The following is a 20,277-nucleotide window of genomic DNA, read 5'->3' on the forward strand; positions in this document are numbered from 1 at the left end:
AGGGTCAGGAGAGCCTAACAGTTCAGAGGACAGTGATTAATCCTTAGTGGGTTTGGGTGGAGGGACCCAGAATTCATCCATCGATGGCGGCACTGCTGGAAGCTGCAGTGTACAAATGGCTCGGCTGTTTTTACCACCGTGTGATGTAACTCTGCTCTGGGGGCGCTGGCGAGGAATTCTGGATTCCATTTTTGCCAGGACAGCCAGTATCAGCGAGTCCCAACCCTGCGGAGGGGTTTGTGCTGGGAAAGGGGAGCTGCATCAGTGACTGTGCTTTGCTAGATAAGCAGCTGAATCCTACAGGAGCTTTTAGTCCGACGTGTTTGGATTAGTCTACTGCAGTGGTCACTGTGGGTGCTTTATAAAGCTGGAGAAGAGTTCTCTGTCCGTTTTCTCGGCTCAGTACAAAGGTGCTCAGATTGGAACCTGCTGTCAGTCGGAAGTTGGATGCAGCCCATAAGAGCAAATGCATGTAAGTGGTCAGGGAGCAATTGCTGAGTAAAGAGTGCTGAACCACAGGGTGGGAGGGAGGGAGCACCTGAAAGAACTAGAAATTCTGGAGTGAGGAGGGAGGGGACGCAAGTCTGACACACCCAGGAGTCCCACTGCAGGGCAGTAGAAGCACCAACACCAGGAAACTGCACAGGAAGCAGCTGAAATACTGTGAGTGAGAGTCTGAAACTACACAGAGCAGGGAGGTTTTTGTGCTGGTGTGTATCACTGTGTGAGAGGCCAGCTGCTCTGCTGCTGGCAGTAATAATCTCCAGCATCATCCGCTTCCACCCGGCTGATTGTAAAAGTGAAGTCAGTGCCAGACCCACTGCCACTGAACCGGTCTGGGATCCCAGAGGGACGGCTGGAAGTGCTGTAGATAAGCAGCTTAGGAGCCTGTCCTGATTTCTGTTGGTACCAGGCCATGTAGCTAACACTGGAACTGGCTTTGCAGTTGATGGTGACTCTGTCTCCTGGAGACACTGCCAGGGATTCTGGAGTCTGAGTCAGCACAATCTGCCCGCTGGAGTCTGGATGGGAGAAAAACAGTTAAAAGAAATATAAAATGACTCAAACTTTGTAATTTTGAACTAACTACAAAGCTGTAGTGACTATCTTGTATCCCTCCTTCAATAACATTGTAAATGCCATTGGGAATGATTGCTTGAAAAGGAAATTCTGATTATTTGCAGCCTGGTAAAATATTATAACTTTATTTTAAACTAATTTCCCCTGTTGTTGTTGTTACCCTGAATGCAGAGGACGAGGAGCCAGAGTAGCAGAGTCTGTGTGATCATCTTGATATGTCTTGAGTGACAAACACCAAGCTCAGAAGCACAAAGTGTGAAGGAGGCATATTTATATCTGCTCTGAGCAGCTGGGAACTGTCACTCGGGGGGAAATATGCAAAGCAGTATCTCTGTGCAAATGTCCATTCCCTCTGCAGACCCAGGGCCACGTACACCCCTCAGTCTGGTAACGCATCTCCTATTCCTTGCAGTGAGGGACGCCCAGATGGGTCGGCGAGAGGATGGTCTCTCTAATCAATGGGCCCAGAGTGTTCTGTAGATTTTCCTGATGAAGGAGTCCAGGACTGTGCTCAGTTAGTTCCTAAGCTCAGCAGTATCCAGTGTCTTTGTCACTAGTCACATCTAATGGCTATGGCTTATTTAGACCCCGGTGTTCATTCAAAGAGCAGTTTCCTGTGTGGGTTGTTAGGAAGTTAGTTAATTAGTTCATCTCTTCACAGTGCTTTGAAAAATTACAGATCTGTTTAAAGGCTCAATATTGTTGTTTTAATGATATTATTGCCAGATTCCATGGTAACATCTGTCACTGAATATACATAGAGAATTAATTTGAAGAGTTAAATCTTGGTTGGTTGCAGTACTGCCCATGCCCTTCCTTCCTAAGCTCATTGAATGGGCCATTTACAGCTGTTTCCTCCAATTCCTCTCCTCCACCCCCATCAGATCTGCTTTCCACCTTTTCTACTCCACCAAAACTTCCTGGCCCAGGCTCCACTCCCATTCTTCTTGACTTCTTGGTTACATCTGACATTGTTGATCACACACATACACTCTCTCTCTCTCACACACACGCACACATGTCGAAGGGGCCCATGTCATGGCTTATGAAGTAATTGTTACCTTTTGCATCCCACCGATAGTACTAAATAGAGCTCATTGGAAAACTCACATAATTCACAGGAAAAATGCCTTTTTGAAATGTTTTGATCAGATTAAGTTGGCTTTCCGGTCATGTGATTTTGTTTTGAAATTAGAAATTAAATGAAAACATTCATTTAATTTTTAATTAAAATATTATTTTGTTTTGGGTTTTGGAAATTGTAATTCTTTGATTTTTTTTTCATTCTTGGTTTCTGAATTGTCTTTTGTTCCCCCTTTTCTCCCCCCACTCCCTCCATCCACCTGCTTTCTTTCTCTTTTAATTCTTACCTTTTTTCCCCAGTGGACAGACGGAGGAGGAAAAGATGAAAAAACTGTGTAAGTGGTTAAAAACCCTTATCACACTCTGTTACTATTTTTGAACTGGGAATGGTTGGAAAAAGTTATAAAGTGTCTGAAAGTAGTTTTCCCCACACTTATACACACTGTCTTTCAGTTTTCCAACTTTTTGTAGTTGGAAAACTCTATAAAAATTTGAAAAATAGGTTTTCTTCAACATTACATTTTCCACCAAGATATTTTCATGGGAAAAATACAACCAACCATATAATTAAACTCAAAGTTCTCTTTCCTGGTCTAAGATTTTAATGGCTTCCACCCCACACACTTGATGTAAACATCCTCTGTTCTTAACTTAAATATGAAGGAAAAATTGCAAACTATAAAAGCTGCTTTTCTCGCTAAACTCCCTTCTTCAGTCCATCTGAGTATCAATCACAGAGTTTTCTATAGCATCCATCAGTCTTTATTATATATTAACTACAGAAGGTGGCAGTCAAACTATTTTGCATGTATTAATGAAGTAGTTTGTTGAATGAATGACAAGACCATTTCCACAACCAAACACAGAGAGACACAGATAAAATAGGGTAAAATAAGTAAAGATTGAAGGCCCAAATTGTAGCTCTTTCCTCAGGCAAGCAGTAACCCTTGTCCATCAGAGGTCAAGATGGAAGGCTGGATTGGAGGAGAGGTCGAGATGATGGATGAAGTTTCCTTCCTTCTCGCAAAGTGTAGAGGAGCCAACATCAGAGGAGCAGGCAAAAAAGAATTCCAGGAGCATTCAAGTGAGATTGTTAAACCCAGGAAACACCATGGCCTGAGCTTGAATAGGCTTTCCACCCATTAGAGCCATAATGTGAGTGGACCATAAAGAAAAGGATAAAAGGTGGGGGTGGGAAACAAAGCAAAAGAGAGCCCAACCCTGCCTCTTTTGGGTTACTGTGGATCATACACTTTTTTGTTTCATGGAAAGCTACCTTGACTTTCCTTTCCAGATTTTCTATAGTCTTTTTAACCCAAACAAATTAACCTCCTAAACAAAATAGCACTGAGCACAGTCTCAGGACGTGTTAGAATGTCCCGGTTCTCCAAGGGGCTTCTCCTGCAGACATCATGTTTTTCTTGTTGTTAGATCGATTAAGAGTGACAGGGCCTCTTAGAATTCCAGCTCACAGTTCAATAGTTCACAAGGCCTCAGCTTCAACTGTCTCTTTTCCACACAAGGCCAAGTCTCTTGCTTCTGTTGTCATTTCAGCCACTCAGGAACAGCTCCCACTGTCTCTGCCTGTGTCTACCAATGTGCCAACAAGACCTCCTGGTCAACATTAGCAAAGGCTTGAATGTAAAAGGGTACCACGGGAGCTATGGTTAGGATTATACTGAGCACGTCTTCCACTTGGGGGCTACTATTTTAACATGTGTTGCTTTGGGAGAAAATGTTGAAACCCGGATTCTAAATCCATATTTAGGCACCTTAATAAAAAGGGCCTGATTTTCAGATGGGTCGGGCACCTTCATCCCCCATTGATTTTAGTACAATTTCAGCATCTCTGAAAATCAAGCCACTTTTTTAGGTGCTTCCAAATAGATGTAGTAGGCTAACTTTAGACAGCCCAGGTATGCAAATGTTGGTTAAATGTGTTCAATAGGAATGGGTAAGCTAGAAAACATGTCTTACTCTTATGACTTAGGTTCCTATGAAATTTTCCTCTCTAGTGCAATGGAGAATTAATCTTCCATTTGAGTGATTCCTTTAATAGGTGCATTTATTTTATTTCTGTACATGCTGTTAATAGCGACACCATCTACCTATCTACGCTGAAGCGTCGTATTGTTGGCATTACCCCCCGTAGAACTCCTGCTGACCAGCTAAGGTTGAATGCAAAGAACAATAGCAGAACCAAATGGAAAACCCTCATTAGTCTGTCCACTCCATCCTCCATTCTGGAGTGTTTCCTACCACACATGGACTGTGCTTTTGCTTGCAGTCACCCTTGCCATGCCCAGCAGCCAGCAGAGGGGTCTCTTGCTATGCTGTAGCAGAGTCAAGTTCTCTGCATATCGTTCTAGACACAGAGCAGTGAGCTGGACTGAAACAGCCGTACTGACACTGGACGTCTCTGCAGGAAGCAGCTGTTCCTCTAGAATCACAGGAACTGAAGAGACCAGGGAGGTTTTCCTACGGGCTGTGAGAGGGAAGCTGACACTTTCTTGATGATGATCTCCGTCATCTGCTTCAACCCCACTGATAATGAGACTGTAAATCGGTGTAACCGTTCCCTGACTGACTGCCCCTGAACCAGGCTGGGACCCCAAAGGGCAGGGTAGAGCCAGAATAATAAGAAGGGGAGCCTGTCCTGATTTCTGCAGGTACCAGACTATATAAGTGCTCACATTTGCACTGGCTTTGCAATTGATTGTGACTCTTTCTTCCGGAGCTTTGGTCATCACAAAGTCCTAACTGGAGTTTTGATGAAAAATAAGATAAGGAGCTAGATCTATATGAAAATAAAAATAAGCTGTATTGTTTTATCATCTGTCTCCTTACATTCCTCACCAGGCTTTTACGTTGTATTTACATAGTTTTATTAATTTAACATAAAATTAAAGTAATGTCTAAGCTAGGTGTATATGTAATACCAAAGTGATGACGCTGGATGGAGATGAAGCATAAAAAAATATATGGCAGGATTTCTAGATCTGCTTTGTTCAAGCCAATATCCTCTTGTTCTGCCTCTTTACCTTGATCCTGAGCACTAACAACCAGAGGAGCTGAGGTTGTGAGATCCTTTGGCTCTGTTGGAGCTGTCCAGTGCTGATCAATTAACTGGTAAATGTAAAATGTATGCAGTATCGTTGTCGCTGGGTGGGTCCCAGGATATTGCCGAGACAAGATGGGTGAGGTAATATCTCTTATTGGACCAACGACTGTTGGTGAGAAAGACAAGGTTTCGAGCTACACCGAGTTCTTCCTTAGGTCTGAGAAAGATATCTGTGGTGGGACATGTGCTTAGTCTCTTGGAGAGTATGGATGATTTAGCTCCAGTGTGGGGTAGTCTTGATAAATTGATGATAATTGGGTGTCGTGCAGTGTTCATTTGGTGGGTACTGGTGCCATGGTTTCTCCCAGAGGTGGTGTTCAGTGGGTTGTGGACTAGTTGTAGTTGGTTCCACTTGTTTTTGTGTTGAATGGCTGTCGTCAGGATTGCATTTCTTTGATAGTTACCTTTCGCAGACCTGAGGAAGAGCTCTGTGTAATCTTGAAAGCTTGTCTCTCTCCCCAACAGAAGTTCGTCCAATAACAGGTGTTATCTTACCAACCTTGTCTCTCTAAGTGTAAAATGTAATATTTATAACTGCCAAGAGCATGAGGGGAATTGGAATCAGAAGGAGAGATACAAAGCATCTTGTCTCAGCCCCGGGTCACAGGCTGAGACATAGGGATTTGAGAATTAATTTCTTAGCAGCATTTCACAAATGTTTTCCTCTAATATGTGGATTCATTTAGCAAGTGTCATCTACCTCAGATCATTCATGCCATGATGGTTCTGACCAGGGTGCAGCCTTATGTAGATAATGCTTGGAAATGACATCAGCATATTGGAGGAAAGCATTTTGTGTGTCCTGTTTGTCTAAAGCACTGCAGTAGAGTCAGTTTGGTTTTCTTTCCTGTTTGGAGAAGCCTTGAGGAAATTCCTTTTCGGGATAATTGGAAACAACACTGTGGGAAGTGCGAGAACTGGGTTTGTGACGTCTGAAGAACTGAAGTACCCAGGAGCTTGGAGACTTGACAACCCACTATCTGCAGGGACTGGGCTGGTGAGCGGAGGGAGACTAAAATCACCGGAGTGCAGTATGAGCAGCCCTGCCTGCTCTCGTGCCACTCTGGGTGTGAATCTCCCACAGTCCAGTGGGCGGTGATTTCCAGTCTCTCCGTGGAAGGCCCATGGGGGACAGGATTTCTAGCTAGCTCCTCATCTTGGGGAAGCATTCCTGCCCGCCACAGCACAGTGATCTCCAACCCTGGCACGGACAGTTAGGGGATGGGTAAGAGGGTGCATAGCTCAGTCCAGAGCCGGAGGGAGGGACAGGTGTATTTGCTGCCCTCAGCCAGAGCGTGTTTGGGTGGCAGGGTCTGAGCGTCTGCCCCCGGGGCAAGGAGTTGGTTTCTGCCCCCGGAGAGCCAGAGACAACGAGGCGGAGGCGCGTGTCCGGCAGCACGGCCAGCACCAGGCCGGCCAGCCGCACCCGGGGCAGCAGCAGCTGTGCTAGTTTCACAGCCGGCTCGGTGAGAACGAGCAGGGCGCAGGGATGGCAGCAGGCTGGACTCCATTGGTACTACAGTGACCAGACAGGCCAATGATGTGGCATTTGTAAGGGCAGCAGGGGACAGAGGCAGCCGCTGAGTTGACCCAGGCTGTGCGGTGAGCTGTGGCTCAGGATGCTGTAGGGGCTGCAACACACCTCTGGGCAGGGGCCATGGGGGAATCCCAGCAGCAGTGAGAGCCCAGCTTTAAAGAGCCACGCACGTCTGTAGCCAATGGGGAATCCCCAGGCACATTGCTGTCTCCGTGATGTCATATGTGGAATTGAGCTAAACCAAATTGAGGCCACTTTAATTCCAAATGAGAGTGTCCACACGGGGGCTTACTGCCATTTCCCTACTCCACTTTAAATTGGCTGCTTCACCTTTAGTTAATTTGGATTAATTTTCCTGAGTGTCCACATGTAGACAAGCCCTCAGCTGTTCCAGGGCTAAGAGTTTAAGGGGGATTTCCAGCCAGCCCTTGCACAGTGGTGAGCAACAGCATTGATTGCTCTATTATTCCTGCAATTTTGAGCATAAAATACACATCTGTGAAGAGATTACACACACACCAGTATTACCAAAGGCACCTGTTGAACAGAGGTCACTGTTAGTTACGCAAACTGTTAGACCATTTGCTGAATGATTCTATTCATTCTTCTATAATTTTCATTATTTTATTGATTTAGATTTAAAAGCCTCTGGGCCGCTAACACCTTCATCACTTATACAATACAATGAAATCTCTTAAACGTTAAAATAACGATTCCAAGAGGAACTTAGCTCGCTGGACACCAACGGAAACTCCTTTCCACCCCTTCACCATTACGGGCAGGGAGCCCTTAGCCTGCTCCAATAATCCTGACATGCTATTTTGTTGGTAGAAAGTCATCTTCCTTTCACTCCTCGGTTTTCTCATGAAATTTCCTTTGTGTTGCATTTCATGCTCTCGTCTGATCTACCCCTTGGACGTGTGTTTGCTCCTCGTGTGAGGAACGTCACTGATGCCTGGACATATTTACAAGATCAGGCCCTATATGGGATGGGATCTGACCCCCTGTGTTGTGGTCATTTTGTGCAGAGTGGCAGGAAAGCAGCGGTAAGTCCCCAAAGGGGGATACTCTTGGCGTAGGAGCTTCTTTCACATGGGCAGAGCTGGTGTCCCTGGCTGTATACTGTCCCCAGAGAAGGTGAAGGAGCTTGGCCAGGTCATTAGTAGAGGGGCTGCTGGCAGCCAGGGGCAGGTGGTTTTATGTCTCCCCTAAATCTCCAAAAATGTCTTCCTCTTCTTGGCTTTCCATCAGTCTCCCCCTTCTCCTGTTTGCCCAGTCCCCCCGCACTCAGCTCTTCCTGCAGCTGTGGTGCTGTCCCGCCCTAGCACCAAAGATCTCCTGGCTCAGCTGCCCTTGCTGGGCCCTGTGGCACTCAGCTGCCTGTCAGTGCGTTTGTACGTCCACACCGACTCTGAGGGAACGTTGCCCTGGATCTGCGGGGTTGTATATGCCCCAGAATGTGACTGAGCTAATTGCAATCATATTATGTGCATTCAGCCACTACGAATTAATGAAACGGAACACCACATAGTTGAGAGTTAATTTGGAGACAGGCTTTCCGAAGCAAGGTCATAACTGCTGGCAGTTTTGCTAATCAGTATGGGAGGAGGGGAGAAGAAAAACTAAATAACTGAGAGTGAAGGAAGAATGTAGATGGACAGCCTTGAGTCTAAACACCTCTGAGAGTAAGTTTATTGAACATTAGGAAAAGTGATGATCCAGTAGGGATCATGATGTGTTTAGTAAAAGTTAGTTATAAAAAGTTCAGAGAATAGAGTGTTTTTTGGGAGCAGTCCTCAGGAGCTATACTGGGAGGGACGTTTCCTTCCTTCTTTACTCCCCGGCGGGAAGGCCTTTGGCCAGCGCCTGTCGTTGATTCCTCAATACCATCTCAGAATATAGGTAAATATCTGGGATGTTCTAATCTATTGCTTATGTCTGTGTGTGCTTAAATCTAAAGCTAAACTGCCGTGTTAGACAAAAACATGTTTACCTGCATTTCTCCTTGATCAGACAGAATTGCTGAGTTCCTGTTGATTTATTCCTTACACCACCTGGAGTGAGAGTTAAGTTTCCCCTCTTGGGGGTTCTGATAACCCAGGTAACAGGAGCTGTATGATCACCAGGCCTAAGAGGGAGAGCTGAGCTCCCAGGTCTATCAGGGGAGGCAGGTGGCCAAGGTAAGAGGATGGAGGATTGGAATGAGGCCAGTGGAGAGCTCTCATGCTGGTTAGGTAGCACACAAGGAGCATGAAGGGCAGGAATCTGAGGTGAGCTGGTTGTGTGAGATTTATTTCACCAGCAACGGGAGCTGTCACCTCTCAGTGTGGCTAAAGGTTTGTGTTGTTTTAGCCATTGATTTTTCCAATGAGCCTCTTAGTATCTCATTAACCCTCTGAGCCATCAAAGAAATGAACACCTGTCATTAATAAATCCATCAATGTGTCACCCCGGGTGAACTGACAGGGCATGGCCAGGAGTCTCTTCAGCTCGAGGTGAACAGACATGTCCCTTAGACTTTGTTCTGTGCTGGGTGAACAGATCTGACTGGGTGGCTGATAGAGAGGAGATAAGGAATGAATCCATGGTTCCCACACTTCAGCTGCCCTGATATGGAGACAGGTGGCAGCAAGCAGCTGTTACATTGTATGAACGTAACTAATAGCCAGAGCAGGGAGGATTTTGTATTGTCCTGTATCACTGTGTGAAAAGGGTGCCATAAATATGTTGACAATGATAATCTGCTTCATCTTCAGATTGACCGGTGCTGATTGTGATACTGTAATCAGCAACACTGCTCCCAGCCTGACTGCCACTGAACTAGGCTGGGACCCAAGACAGCAAGGTGGAGGCACTATATATAGGACCCCAGGAGCTTGTCCTCGTTTCTGTTGGTACCAGGTTTGTAGGCCCATAATGCTGGAACTGCCACAGATTCTGGAGTCCGAGTCAGCAGAATGTCCCCCCTGGAGTCTGAATGTAAAGACAAATACAAACAAAATTATTAACTATAGACGCTCTAGTGTTTTCACACCTTAGTTTTTGTGTGTATTGTATTGTATTTTCTGAATTAAATGAAAAAAACACTGAGTGGATTCCAACGTGCACCTAAATAAGAGCAAAGGACTCTCCTGTTGTGATTCAGAAAACCCAGGCTGTGCATCTTCTAGATTTTGGGCTGATTCTTACCCTGGATCCAGAGCAGTCAGGAACAGATGAGCTGAGCCTGTGAGATCATCTTCATGTGTCTGTCCTGACCAAAAGTTGTCAATAAACCACAAAGAGTGAAGTGAAACCTTTATAACGGTTCCAAGCAGCAGGGAAGGGTCAGGCGGTTGCATATAAGCAAAGCATCTACTCTCAGTCCCTGATATGGCGTCAGAGCTCCAGCTACTGTAAATCAGTGTAGCTGCCCTGATGTCAGTGGATCTATGGAGATTTATACCTGCTGAGGAGCAGGGTCATAGGGGATGGATTGGTTTGTGCTATTCCAGAGAGTGTATTTCTGTATGAATGTGTTACAAACTCTGCCATTTATTCCCCCTCCCCGCCACTTTACCCATCTCCTGTTGGCTTCTTGCTCCTGATTCTGGACTCTTTGCTCTGCCCAAGCTGATAGCATGGAGAAGCATGGAGAAGGCATCTATACCACCTCCTCGCCCACTTTTACCCTTTATTCAGGCTCTCCCATCAGCCTCGAACTCTCCCTGCCCACCCAACAACAAACACCACGTCTCTTCCTTTGTGTCCCTTGTCCAAACCCCACTTCTTCAAGCCCCCATACACTATCATTCTAATTCCATGGAAGGAATTGGTGTTAACCGAGAAGAAACTAGCAACCTACGGGAATGTGCATTAGCCTCATAAGTAACCATATAATCCTCCCAGTCACCCTGCCTCTTCCCCATCCCTTTCCTGTGTTGTCTCCTCTTTGTTGTTCAAGTGCTTTAGGCCCCTATCCTGTAAGCATGTGTACATGGGGAGAACCATTGAATTCCAGGCATAGGATACTGATGGACTCAATGGGACCTCACGCATGCATAAAGTGGTGTTGCCAACTCTAACAATTGAATTGGGACTCCCATGTCATGTGACGGTTTATTTAAAGCCTCCCCAACTCCTGGAGCCACACTGATTGCACTGAAAAGCTTGACCCAAATGTGCCCAGCATGCTCCAAACCAAAAGACAAATGAAATCTCTGAAATGATTTTTGTTTTGTTTTTTAATCTCATGATTTCTGAATGTTCGTGGTGGGCAATACTCATACATTAGTGACATATAAAAGTGTTAGCAGGATCGGGGACTGTCAGCTCTTCAGAGCAGGGTTCCTGTCTGCGTTTGTTCAGTGAGTGCAAAGCACATCCAACAGTAACGCTACACGGCTTTCTGTGTGGGGCATTTCAGATGGTCCCGTCTCTGCGGAGGAGAGACACGTTTGTGTGATGCCATCTGCTGGCAATAGGGGGGATATTCAGTCCTATGATTTCTTTAACTTCTATCCCTGTCGCAAAGTGAGTCTATGGATGTGTGTGAAGAGGTGGAAATGGGAATACACCAGTTGCCAGTGAAACTAAAATAGAATTTAACCCCATTTATCCTGTCACTTTTCATAATGCAACATTTGTTTCTTTTTTTTACTCCAAAATCTCCTTCTTCTGCTAGTTTCTCTCGTCCTTCCCTTTTCCTTCTGTCTCTTCTCCTTGTGTCTTCTCTGTTCCACTGTCACACACCCCCTACGCCCAGCCCAAGCATTGTATTATCCACCCCATGCACACTGCTCACTTTCTAGTCCCCTTTCTACCCACACAGCCTTCCATGCAGATCTCTCTCTCTCTCTCTCTCTCTTTTCTTCCTCTCATCGCCCCCCAGCTCCCTGGCAGTTCCTGAGAGGTGCAGACAGCCCTCAGCAATCTTTGATTCGATCGGCCCCTGAAGTCACTCAGTGCCTCAGAGGAGCCCCTCAGCCCTCTGCAGCATTGGCCCTGCTTGACCATAAAATATAGGGAGTGCAACTTGTCTCTGGGGTCATGGTGGAAACCACCTGGGCATAAATAAACGTCCTCCACGTGGCTGAGGTTTTGTATCTATTACTGTTGCTGAGCTGGTAACACCCAGACACCTAATAGCCATTAAGAAAGCATCAAAGGTTGACCATTACTGATGCCGAAGCAAGAGTAGCAGATGTTTGGATGGTTCCATTTATGAAGCAGATGTTGTAATGAGCAAAAGTAACTGAACTGAAGGGGCTGGATCACATAGTGTCCTTTACTCTGAGAACCGTTTCTTTGAATTAGACTGTTGCAGTTTTTCAGTGTGGATGCTTTAGAAATCCATCCATTTTGTCAGCTCAATAGAAAGTTGCTTGGATTGTAACCTCCTGTCAGTAGGAAGTTGGATGCAACCCATAAGAGCAAATCCATGTTAGCGGGCAGGGAGCAATTGCTGAGTAAAGAGTGCTGAACCCTTGGTGTGAGCACCTGAAAGGACCGGAAGTTCTTCAGTGTGGAGGGAGGTGATCGAAGTCTGACACACCCAGCCACCCCACTGCAGGGCAGCAGAGGCAATCACACAATTAAGCTGCACAGGAAGCACCTGAAATACTGAGTGAGAGTCTGAAACTAAACAGCAGGGAGGTTTTTGTTCTGGTTCGTATCACTGTGCGAGAGGGGCACTGTTATACTTTTGGCAGTAATAATCTCCAGCATCATCTGCTTCTACCCGGCTGATTGTGAATGTGAAATCAGTGCCAGACCCACTGCCACTGAACCGGTCTGGGATCCCAGAGTGGCGGGTGGAAGCGCTGTAGATAAGGAGCTTAGGAGCTTGTCCTGATTTCTGTTGGTACCAGGCCATCCAGTTGCTAACACTGGAACTGGCTTTGCAGTTGATGGTGACTCTGTCTCCTGGAGACACTGCCAGGGATTCTGGAGTCTGAGTCATCACAGTCTGTCCACTGGAATCTGGTTTGGAGAATAAATTTGGAATAAAAAGAAATGTAAAAATCCTCCAACATCAGAATATTTGGCACACTACAAAGTTGCATCTCTAGGAATCTAGCCTGGAGCTCTCATTCTGTTCACACTGTAATTGCTGCTAGGAGTGATTGCTGGGAAGGGAAATTCTTTCTATTTAAATCCTACTAAATGTTTGACTTTCCTTTAAACTAATCTTCCCTCGTTGTTCTTACCTTGAATGCAGAGCACGAGGAGCCAAAGTAGCTGAGTCTGGGAGATCATCCTGATATGTCTAGAGTTACAGATACAAAGCTCAGAAGCACAAAGTGCTAATTTGACATGTTTATATCTGCTCTGAACAGCTGCGTACTGTCACTCAGGTGGAAATATGCAAAGCAGCATCTCTATGTAAATGTCCATTCCCTCTGCAGACCCTGGGCCACGTACACCCCTCAGTCTGGTAACGCATCTCTCATTCCTGGCAGTGCGGGATGCCCAGGTGGGTCTGGCAGGGGATGGTCAGTATAATCAAGGGCCCAGGTTGTTCTGGAGCTTTTCCTGATTAAAGATTCCAGGACTGGGCTGTTAGTTCATAAGCTCAGTGGTATCCAGGGTCTGCATCACGAGTAACTTCTAATTCCTGGGGCTTATTTACAGTGTTTGCTTATTCAGAGAGAAGTTTTCCAGATGGGTGGTCAGGATGCTGGTTAGTGAGTTCTTGACTGTTTTGCAGGGCTTTGAAAACCTATAGTGCTGCTTAAGGGCTCGTTAATTATTATTCTTATTATATAGTTAATACTAGATTTTACCTTATTGCCAGATTCCTTTCTAATATCTGTCACTGAATAGAAATAGGCACTTAAGCTTGAAGAGATGAAACTTGTTTGCTGTGGATGGTTGCAATGCTGCCCATCCTCTTCCTCCCTAAGCTCATTGAATGGGCCATTTACAACTGTTGCCTCCAATTCTGCTTCTCACCCCCTCCCATCTGTTCTGATTTCTGCCCTTTCCACTCCACCAAACTCCTCTCACCCTTTCCTGGACCACTCTCCATCCCTATCCTCCTTGACTTCTAGGCTGCGTCAGATGTTGTCAATCACATACTCATTGCAGAAGTCTTCTGCTCCCTTGGTTTTTGTGATGTTGCCCTGTCCTGGTTCTCCTCCTACCTCATGCATTGTTCTTACAGCATCTAGTGTGGTTGGTTGTTGTCCTCCCCTCTCCCATTCTGCCAAGGGACCCCTGAGGCTTCCATCTTTAGCGCCTTGCAGCGATGCACGGTGTGTGCGTTTGTACAGTGCCTAGAGGCTGGGATCCTGATCCTGAGCGGGGCCTCTAAGTATTGACTGTAAGACAGATGCTAAATGATAATATAAATGTCAAAGAAGGCACCTCAGCCTGCACTGCCTTCTAACTCTGCCTATGGTTTTGGATATCCTGTGACACACCATAACTGCACCCTATAGGACCTTGCATAGGAAAGCCCACCAGGCCAGATGAGCAACTGCCCAGTACTGAGTCCTGTTAGAGTGATAAGAAGAGGGGACGTGTTGTGGTTTTTAGAGGAATGTGATGTTACATTTTTCACCCACAGTCAGTATTAAATAGAGCTGATTGGAAAACTCACATTGTTCCTATAAAAATATTAACTACATTAGGTTGCAGCCAAACTCTTCTGAGTAGTGACAAAGTAATTAGGTTTGACATGACAGTTTCCCAAATACAAAGACAGATGGATGAGAAAGGAGAAGCTAAAAGGAAACCGAATGAAATGCTTCTTTGTATGGTTGGATGGTAGGTGGGTGAGGATTGTTACCACTTCAGCACTAAATTGTAGCTCTTTCCTCAGGCAGGCAGAATCCCTGGTCAATCCGAGGTGTTGTTGGAAAACTGGATTGGAGGACAGGTAAAGAGGTCCCTCAGCTCATGGCTGGAGAGAGGGACAGGCATGTTTGCTGCCCTCAGCCAAGAGAGTTTGGGTGCCTGGGTCTGAGTGTCTGCTCCCAAGGTTGCGGTTGGTTTATGCCCTCTGAGAGCCAGAGACAGTTAGAAGGAGGTGTGTGTCCAGGCAGATCACCCGCCTCCATAGGTACCTCCACACCCACTTCTGCTCCTTTATACAGGCTGCCACATCAGCCTGGAACTCCCTCTCAACCCCACTCCTCCTCCTCCTCAATGTCCCTTCTTCAAATCCCCATATACTATCTCTCGAATTCCACTGGAGCATTTTATATTAACCAAGAAAGAAACTAGTAACCACCAGGACACATTCACTAGCTTCCCAAGTAACCACATAATCCTCTCCATTGTCCTGCCCCTTCCCTATTCCATCGCCTTGTTATCCCCTCTTGTGCTGGTGGTCTCTTAGACCCTGGTCCAGTAAACACTTGTGCAAATTTTCAGTTTTATACTCGTGTCGTGTTAAGTGAGAGTCCCTGTTTTTCGTTGTTGGGTTTTTTTAATAATTAAATTTCCAGCCCTACTGGTTTCAGAGACAGGTTAGACGCTGAATGTCCCCAGCCGGGAAGGCAAATTAAACCCCCCCTCAAATATTATTATTTTTTAAAAATCTCATGATTTTTAGAGAGAATCACATGAGTTTTGAACGTTTGGAGATCCAGTATACATCCTGCTACAGTTCCTCACCTGCATAATTGTTTGCAGGATCAGAGACACGGCCTGTAAGCTCTTCAGGGTCAAAAGCTATCTGCATTTGTGCTGAGAAGTGCCACCCACACCTAAGAATACTAATACACTGCTGTCTGTGGTCAGAATTTGAGCTGTCTACGTCTTTTGCTGGATTAGTGAAACATTTGTGTGATGCCACCTGGTGGGAGTCCAGGGGATATTCAGCGCAATGATTTAGTTTGCCAATATTCTGTTTTGATAGGAGGATGGATATACACATCTAAAGACATATAAGATCATTTCACAATCACAAAAGGATATGGGTAAGCAGAAACAATAAGTAGTAGAAACAGGTCATCTCACAGTCTCTTCTGTGAAGATTCACTCAGTTAGTGGTTAATGAAGTAGCTTTAATTCTGGTAAACAGAAATGTGCTGGCCGAAAGATGTTATTTCACTTAGCTTACATTGTATTTTATTTTCCCCCTTCTGTGGCACTTGATTTTTTTGTTCATCTGTTTTATTCCTTGGACAGGTTGAATGTTTATTTTAAAATGCTTCATTGTATTTCTGTATATACAACATCAATGAATAGTTTTACAGCCCCTTTCATCCATGTTCTTCATTAGATGCAGCAAAAGTGTATCTCATGAGCACATTGATTTCTTGTACTCTTTGCAGAATTTTCCTTGGTGTTAAACGTATATTGGGGAAAATCCATCACAGTTAACCTTCAAAATAACATTAGGAAGAATGTGTCCACGGCCTTCTCATGCCATGTGCTTTGCTCTTATTTTTTAGTAGCAAATTTCCCCCCAACTCTGGCTTTGCGATCTGCCACCCAGCTCCCCCTCCCCACCCCCCGCTATGAAGAAGCACAGTCTGTTTGCATGCAAAACATGGGCTGACTCCAGAGAATCACAGAGGGTGATTCTTGGCCCATTTGAAGTCAGCGGAGGTTTTGCCTCTGACTTCAGTGGGGCCAGGATTTCCCCCGCAGTAAGTATGTCTGAGGAGTTGGAAATGGAGATACAAGAATCACCAGTGAAACTAAAATAGACTTTTCCATTTTACATAACACAACATTTGTTCCATTTTTCTACTCCGAATTTTCCTTCCTTTCCTAGTTTCCCTCATTCTTCCCCTTCCCTTCCATCTCTTCTCCTTGTCTCTTCTCTCCATCACACAATCCTGACCCCAGGCCATTCACCCTATTATCCATCCCATGCACACTGTTCACATTCCCCTTCCATTTCAACACTCACAGCCTTCCATATAGACGCTTCCCACCTCTCTCTCTCGGTCTCTCTCTCAGGGCCCCTTCCCACAAGGTGCCAGGCAGCTCCTGAGAAGTGCTGAGAGCCCTCAATTCTCTTTGACTCCAGTGGGAGCTGAAATCACTCAGAGCCTCATAGGATCTTCTCAGGGCCTGGCAGAGCTGGCCCTGCTTAGTCCCAGGATACTGGGGGCACAACCAATGTGTCATGATGAGAACCACATAGCAATAAAATAATGTGACCCAGATGGCTGAGGTTTGGTATTTGTAACTCTCTCTGAGTTGGTAAGACCCATCCGAACAGCACCCTGATCCCATTGGTCAGTCAGAGCTGGAGGTGGGATGGGTTTTGTCCCAGGCCATTGGGCGGTTTCTGTGCTCCCGTTAGAGCAGAGGGACCTGGGTTTCCCAAGGAAAATGTTTGGTGAATTGTATGGTAATGGTGGGGAGCAAAGGGGAGAGAAGGAGCCAGGTGTTGCAGTGAGTGTCTGGACACTGAGGGTCTGTCTGTACTGCTGTTAAATCCCATGGCTGGCCTGGGCCACCTGACCAGAGCTCACTGGGCTCGGGCTAAGGGGCTGTTTAATTGTGGTCTAGACCTTCAGGCTTGGCTGGAGCTCAAGCTTTAGCACCCTGTGAGACAGGAGGGTCCTAGAGCTCGGGCTGCAGCCCAAACCTGAATGTCTACAGCTCCTTACTGCAAGCCCAAGTCAACTGGCATGGGCCAGCTGTGGGTGTCTAATTGCAGTGTAGCTAGGAGGAGTCAAAAATAGGTGAGAAGCTTAGGAGCTTGTCCAGATTTCTGTTGCTTCCACGATACACAGGAGCTGCTAAGGCTAGACCTGGCTGTATATCTGATGGGGACTTTTTCTCCTGGAGACACAGAGGGCTTCTGAGATTAAGTCATAGTGACCTGCCCATTGGAGCCTGGATTAATTATACAGTATAAAGAAAGAAAGATAAATGGTCATTGATAGTGAGCAATGTTGTTTATTAATATGTGATTGACATTTGCATCTTTGGACAATGGTCATAGAATACAAGATGTTCACAATCATTATATTCAAGCCATAACTTTGACAAATTACTTATTTAATAGCCAATGTATACAAAATATTTTGAATTTTTAAAATATCAATGGATCTTCTAAGCCAGGGCCCTCCAGTTCTGATTCTTACCTGGAATCCACAGCACCAGTAACCAGAGCTGCTGAGTCTCGGAGAACATCTTGGTACATGTGAGCTTTCAGGTGCTGCTCAATAAGCTGTGGAGAGTGGAACAAAATCTTTTCTAGCCCCCAGAGCAACAGGGCAGCATCACTGGGGAGTTCACGTGCAAAGCAGCCCATGTATGGGGGGATCCTGGCCTCCCTGTTCTGACTAGACAAAGAGCTGGTTTCTGTGCCTCATCACCATGCGTGATGGTCACTCGCCCTCCAGGGAAAAATTAGATGGTCCGGTAGCTGAGGCACAGAACATGCGGGTCCTGGTCTGGCTCTGCCACAGCCTTGATGTGTGACCTTGGCCTAGTGATTGTGGTCCCAGTCCTGTAAAGTACTGAGTGCTCTCAGTTCCCATTGAAACGTATGGTATGATCTACGTGAGCAAGGACCAGAGTGTGCTGGGATATCACTGATCAGAGTTTGTGAAGTGCTTTGGGATCCAAAGGCTCGAGCTAAGGGGCTGTTTAATTGTGGTCTAGACCTTCGGGCTTGGCTGGAGCTCAAGCTTTAGCACCCTGTGAAGCAGGCGGGTCCCAGAGCTCGGGCTGCAGCCCAAACCTGAATGTCTACAGCCCCTTACTGCAAGCCCAAGTCAACTGGCATGGGCTAGCTGCGGGTGTCTAATTGCAGTGTAGATAGGAGGAGCCAAAATAGGTGAGAAGCTTAGGAGCTTGTCCAGATTTCTGTTGCTACCAGGATACACAGGAGCTGCTAATGCTAGACCTGGCTGTATATCTGATGGGGACTTTTTCTCCTGGAGACACAGAGGGCTTCTGGAGATTAAGTCATAGTGACCTGCCCATTGGAGCCTGGATTAATTATACAGTATAAAGAAAGAAAGATAAATGGTCATTGATAGTGAGCAATGTTGTTTATTAATATGTGATTGACATTTGCATCTTTGGACAATGGTCATAGAATACAAGATGTTCACAATCATTGGTCTGGTAGCTGAGGCACAGAACATGTGGGTCCTGGTCTGGCTCTGCCACAGCCTTGATGTGTGACCTTGGCCTAGTCATTGTGATCCCAGTCCTGTAAAGTACTGAGTGCTCTCAGTTCCCATTGAAACGTATGGGATGATCTACGTGAGCAAGGACTGCAGGATATGACCCTATAAGCCCCGTCCTGCTCCCATTGATGTCAGAGGCAAAACTCCCATTGATTTGAATGGCAGTGGAGTGGGGCCCTAAATCTCCCTGTGCCTCATCTTCCCTCAGTGTAAAGTGGGGAGGGTGATGCTCACTGGGTGTGCGCCCAGGGGGTGCTGGGATATCACTGATCAGTGTTTGTAAAGTGCTTTGGGATCCAAAGGCGGAAGGTGCTAGGTTAGTGCAGAGGCCTAACTCCTCCCCATCAACCAGGGGTCGGTCAGTGATGGTGTCAGCCCTTCATGCAAAAGAATAAGGAAGGCAAGTGATTTCTGCTTATGCCCACACAAACATGGAATGATTTGCACGTGCCCATTAGAAACAGAGCTTTCCTGGGTAGCTGTGCTCTGTAGGGATGTTGATTTTTTTGCTCTGGGACAGGGTAGTGTACCTTATCCATTATATGGTCATTATAGGTACAGCATGCTGTCCTGCAATTACCTGGTCCTGCTCGTGCTGTGTTTTGGTGTATCAGTTGTAGGTCCATTGGTTGTAGTGGGGGTAGCTGGGGGGGTCATGGGTACCTTTGCCCTGTAGTTTGGCATGAAACAGACTGGTGTAGGTTTATATCCCAGGCAGCTGGGGTTTGGATTTCCTTTCTCCCCCGATCCATCATTTCCTTCCTCCAGATCCTCCTCCAAACTCTTCCAGTCTCTCTCCCTGGGGCCTTCCTATTTCGTGCTACTTTGGTCTTCCTCCATCCTTTCCTACCTTAAAGCATCTTTGCCCTCGGCTCTCCCTGCGGGATCCCAGTGGATGTGTTGCTACCTGCTGCCTGCTGCCTCCTCGTTTAGTTGTAAATGCTGACAAGTGGTGAGGTGCCCCCAATGCTGGAAGGTTATCAGGGCCTCTGGTTCCAGTACCGTAGTTACAGTGATGCTGTCTACAGGAAGCATCTGTTACACTCGAGTGAGAAAAACAAAGAGTGGAGAGGTGTTCGGAGTAGTCTGTATCACTGAGAGAGGGTAGCTGGTATACTGCTGACAATAATAATCTCCAGGAGAACAAGGGCTGTTTGGTCCCTGCTACAGCCCTGGAACTCCCACCTCCCTGTTATCCTTAAAGGGGACAGAACCTATCAAGCACCTGTCCCAGAAGAGTCAGGTCTTAACGAGGACTGGGCAATGCAGAGTCAGGTGTGGCAGCATAAGCAAGGGACGGAGCTAGGTTGGTGTAACTCCAGCGTCTGTTGCAAGGGAATGCTAACAGATAAAGACCCCCATAT

This window comes from Eretmochelys imbricata, chromosome 4 (genome assembly GCF_965152235.1).
Source record: "Eretmochelys imbricata isolate rEreImb1 chromosome 4, rEreImb1.hap1, whole genome shotgun sequence".
Taxonomy (NCBI): domain Eukaryota; kingdom Metazoa; phylum Chordata; order Testudines; family Cheloniidae; genus Eretmochelys; species Eretmochelys imbricata.